Source organism: Eretmochelys imbricata, chromosome 3 (genome assembly GCF_965152235.1).
Source record: "Eretmochelys imbricata isolate rEreImb1 chromosome 3, rEreImb1.hap1, whole genome shotgun sequence".
Classification (NCBI taxonomy): domain Eukaryota; kingdom Metazoa; phylum Chordata; order Testudines; family Cheloniidae; genus Eretmochelys; species Eretmochelys imbricata.
In genome coordinates, this window is record NC_135574.1 from 894,838 (window position 1) to 900,206 (window position 5,369).

Below are 5,369 nucleotides of genomic sequence, written 5' to 3' on the forward strand. Positions count from 1 at the left end.
TTAGGACGGAAGAACCTAATGCACAGCTACAGACTAAGGACTGAATGGCTAGGCAGCAGTTCTGAGGAAAAGGACCTAGGGGTGACAGTGGACGAGAAGCTGGATATGAGTCAGCAGTGTGCCCTTGTTGCCAAGAAGGCCAATGGCATTTTGGGATGTATAAGTAGGGGCACAGCGAGCAGATCAAGGGACCTGATCGTCCCCCTCTATTCGACATTGGTGAGGCCTCATCTGGAGTACTGTGTCCAGTTTTGGGCCCCACACTACAAGAAGGATGTGGATAAATTCGAAAGAGTCCAGCGAAGGACAACAAAAATGATCAGGGGTCTGGAACACGACTTATGAGGAGAGGCTGAGGGAGTTGGGATTGTTTAGCCTGCAGAAGAGAAGAATGAGGGGGGATTTGATAGCTGCTTTCAACTACCTGAGAGGTGGTTCCAGAGAGGATGGTTCTAGACTATTCTCAGTGGTAGAAGAGGACAGGACAAGGAGTAATGTTCTCGAGTTGCAGTGGGGGAGGTTTAGGTTGGATATTAGGAAAAACTTTTTTACTAGGAGGCTGGTGAAACACTGGAATGTGTTACCTAGGGAGGTGGTAGAATCTCCTTCCTTAGAAGTTTTTAAGGTCAGGCTTGACAAAGCCCTGGCTGGGATAATTTAATTGGGGATTGATCCTGCTTTGAGCAGGGGGTTGGACTAGATGACCTCCTGAGGTCCCTTCCAACCCTGATATTCTATGATTCTATGATTCTATGACAGGTCCCACTCCTGACCCCAACCTATATGTCTGTGTGGAGTTTCCTGGGGCCAAGCCCCTCGGACCCCCAGTGGGAGCGGAAGGTGATGGTCAATGGGGAGACATGAATGGGGTGGTGAAATCCTGGGACAGAGAGAACTGTTGTCAGGCCCCGGGTGGTGCAGCCTCAGATGCTGAGGGGCTGTGTGAGGGTCCCAGGGACGAAGCCCCTCACCCTGCCTATGGCCCAGATCCCTGTGCAGACCCAGGAGGGGTAGGGCTGGCTGGTCGTTGGGGTTCTCCGGGATATTGGCTGCGAGACCCTGTTGTGGGGTGACTGTGTCTCTTTGGGACAGGATCCAGGCCCTGCTCCTGTAACGGCCAAGGGTTTGAATTTGAATCCAGGGAACCAATCGGTGGAGAGGGAAATGGTCAGTGAAGGTGCAGATGACCTGGCTGGCATGGGGGAGGAGCGGCTAGGCTCAGGCTACCTGCCTGCCTGTAACCAGACCCCTGGGTCTGGGTGGGACAGAGAGATGCTCCCTGCCCCCTTGCACACTGAAGAAGGGGCTCACGCTGGCTCTGATGCAGTGAGGAAAGCAGCGCTGAGCACAGTGGGAGCTGAGACCCCAGCTGAGTGGGGGGAGACACAGGCAGGGCAGGGGATCTGTTGGGAGTGGCAAGGTGCTGGGTAAGGAAAGTCTGGATGAGCCTAGGCAGCCTTGTGAGCTGATGGCTGTGACTAGTCAGCAGGGTGGGAAGGCGAGGAGAGTGGAAGATGAGTGTCCCTGGACCTTACCTGTTAGCTGGGTGGAGAATTGTGAGAGTGAAGGAAACGTGCCTGTGTCTGTCAGGGGTATTGACTTGCCTCTGGAGGGAGCTACCCTGATCTCCAAGCAGTTGTCTGTGACCAGCCTTGTGTGCTGGGACAAGGGGAATGAGATCCCAAGCTGTGCGTCTGGGAAAGGAGAAAGTGTGTCTGGCTCTTCTTTGTCCGTGGAGCAGACAGAAGGGGCCTTTCAGCCTGTGATGGTTGAGGGTCGTGCAGTTGTCTCAGAGCTGGTTCTGGATTCAGCTAAAGCCCAGGAAGGGAAGGGTCCTAAGTTTGTGTCTACTCAGGAGAATGGCCCTATAACTAGGTCGCATCCAGTTAGTGTCTATGTAAAATCCCAGAGACCAGACAATTCTGGTGCTTGTATTTTGCCTGTTGCTAGTGTGTGGTTGGGAAAGGGTGCAGCAACTCTGTCTAATCAGGGTGAGATCCTAGCCAGGGCACAAGGAGAGCAGAAAGGGGATGTGATTGTGTTACCTACTGAGGGTGTGGAAACCTGTAGCAAGAAGGAAAAGATTCCTGAACTTGTATGTGGCAAAGGGAAGGAGAATGCTTCTAACCTTTTATCTAGGAAGTCTGTCAGTTTGCCTGAAAGGGGATTGTGTAGGAATCCGCCGGATGGGCCAGAGGTAATTCTGGATGTAAGGGAGACCCAGAAAGAGTCTGTGGTTGCTCAGGAAAGTGTTCCTCTAGAGCAAGCCCTCCGTAAAGAGGGTAAGAGCAGAATTTCTGTGAGGGGTGAATTGTTGCATAGAAAAGCCCCTCGGGAAAGGAATCCTCATGGAGTCTTTGCAAGCAGTTTACTGCAACTGAAGGGTGTGAAAGTGATTTAATCAAGAAAGTTTCAGTTCCTAACAGCCAGAAATTTTCTGTTGTGAATGGATCCACTGACTGTCCTGTTGAAAGACCCAGTGTGGAGAGCTTTGAGAAGGTCTCAGATGAGGTGAAAGCTGTTAAGAAAGTTAAACAGTCCTATAACCAAGTGGCTGTGTTTGGCCAGCTTGTTGGGGAGAAGACCCAATCCCAGTTTGACCTCCTGGGGTTTTGGGGGTGGCCAAAGAGCACGTGCCGCATAGACCTTCCCACATGTGGCCTGCGAGTGCTATCGACCACCCCCTACCTAAGGGAGGGCGTGAAACTGGAAGGGCCTGGTGTAACTCCTACCAAGGAATGGGAGAGATGCTGGGGCATCCATGGGAACGTTGGTGGCTTCGAACTTCCCCAGGTCACGAGCTAAAGTGACCCCGCACAGTTCGATCTCGAAGGGGGGAGAGATGTGATGAAGTGGGACTGTTCTTAATGTTTCCTCTGAATAGTTTGGGGGTGCCTCAGTTTCCCCTAGGCAGTTCTTAAGTATCTAGGAGGTGGGAGAAGGGTGTATGATCATTGCAGAGCCCTAGAGGGCAGGTGTGTTCAGGGGTCTGGACACAGAGAATAGTCGACACCCTGTTTCCTGGCAACTGATGGCCTGGGCCCTTCCCCCTGCAAGGTGGGAGCTAAAGGGTTGGAGAACAAAGGAATCCCGTGACCTCCTGGCCGGGGAAAGGGGAAAGCCCAGAGAAGGAGGGGCTGGAGGGAGTTTTCAGTTTGGGGCTGGCTGGGGACGTGGAGTGAAGGGCAGATGGGGTTGTCTGGCTCACGGCCCCCCAAAATGGACCCAGCTGAGGGGTCTTGTTCTCTGCACCTACAAGCTCTGTTTTAGACCATGTTCCTGTCGTCTAATAAACCTCTGTTTTACTGGCTGGCTGAGAGTCACGTCTGACTGTGCAGTTGGGGGGCAGGACCCTCTGGCTTCCCCAGGAGCCCCGCCTGAGCGGACTCACTGTGGGAAGCGCACGGAGGGGCAGAGGAGACTGAATGCCCCGAGGTCAGACCCAGGAAGGTGGGAGCTGTGTGAGCTGTGTGTCCTGCAGACAGGCTGCTCCCAGAGAGGAGACTTTCCCAGAGTCCTGCCTGGCTTTATGGGGAGCAGTTCCAGAGCATCGCCCGGGGACTCCATGACAGAGGGGTTGCACCTCAATACGTCAGAAGTGATGTGTAACTTGTCTGTACCTGTGCATAAGATGCATCCCTGGGGCGGTCTCTCTGTTCAGCCTAGGGGGCAGTGGAGAATCCCGCCAGGGACTGAGCTGTGTCCATTGCCAAGGAGCACATAGGGACTAACAGAACTGTAGACATCTGATCCGGGGAGCTAGAGATTGTGTTTCTTTTGACAATAAACCTGGCCGGGTGCCTTCGTACCTTATTGGAGTCTGTGGTCATTGGGGGTTCTCTGGGGGTCTGCTGTGTCAGCGATCTGCGCAGAGCCGGGGCAGCACACAGGGAGAACACGCACGCACGCAGCCGACTGTTCTCAACATTGGATAGAGCAGAGCACCACACCGGTGGCGTCTGCCGAGACCCTCTTTGCCCCCCAGGGATTGCAGGGATGTGCTGGCTGCTTTCAGGAGCAGCATGTGGCCAGGGCAGGCAGCCTTAGCCCCCCTGTGCCGCCGGACTTTTAGCAGCCTAAAACCTCCCTGTTTGGCTCCAGTAGCCCCTGGGAGATTGAGGCCGATTCCGGGAGACTCCTGGGGAAACCGGGGGGGTTGGCGACCCGAAGCACACTGGGCACAAGGGACGGGGCAGGGCAGCCAGTGGGGATGCAGGGAAGCTGCCTGGGGCTGGAGTGGACAGAGGGGGCTGGGGCTCCGTGACCCAAGCTGGCATCGTCCCTGCATTTCGCATGGCCCATGAGCTGTGCTCTGCAGCTTCCCCCGGAGACCCATCGCCGGGCGCTCGTCTCCCCCCATGGTGTGGGGCAGGCTGCAGGGGACAGGGGCCGTGGACCAGTGCGGCCGCCATGCAGCAAATCTGGCTGGGGGCTTGTGGGCGAGATGGGAGCCACGCGCCACATGGGCCGCAAGGCCCTGGCTGGCGGCCGCCGGCGGGTCCCGGGGGGCCAGGACAGGCCTTTAGCGGGGCAGACGTGGCCAAAGCTTTTGCGATGAGCTCCTGGCAGAGGGTGGGGAGCCCAGCCGGGGGCGTTCACCCCTCCCCCACCCAGCCGGGGGGGCCTCCCCCACCCAGCCAGCCGGCAGGGGATTTACCCCCAGAGCCCAGCCGGCCGTGGGGGGGGATTTACCCCCAGAGCCCAGCCGGCCGTGGGGGGGGATTTACCCCCAGAGCCCAGCCGGCCGGGGGGGGGGATTTACCCCCAGAGCCCGGCCGTGGGGGGGGATTTACCCTCAGAGCCCGTCCTGCCGTGGGGGGGGATTTACCCCCAGAGCCCAGCTGGCCGTGGGTGGGGGGATTTACCTCCAGAGCCCAGCTGGCCGTGGGGGGGGGGATTTACCCCCAGAGCCCGTCCTGCCGTGGGGGGGGATTTACCCCCAGAGCCCGTCCTGCCGTGGGGGGGGATTTACCCCCGGAGCCCGGCCGTGGGGGGGGGGATTTACCCTCAGAGCCCGTCCTGCCGTGGGGGGGGATTTACCCCCAGAGCCCAGCTGGCCGTGGGGGGGGGGATTTACCCCCAGAGCCCGTCCTGCCGTGGGGGGGGATTTACCCCCAGAGCCCGTCCTGCCGTGGGGGGGGATTTACCCCCAGAGCCCAGCTGGCCGTGGGGGGGGGGGATTTACCTCCAGAGCCCAGCTGGCCGTGGGGGGGGGGATTTACCCCCAGAGCCCGTCCTGCCGTGGGGGGGGATTTACCCCCAGAGCCCGGCCGGCCGGGGGGGGGATTTACCCGCAGAGCCCGGGGGGGTCACCCCTCCCGCGGCGCGGGTCCCCCTCCGGCCGGGGGCGGCGCTGTGAGCGGCCGGGC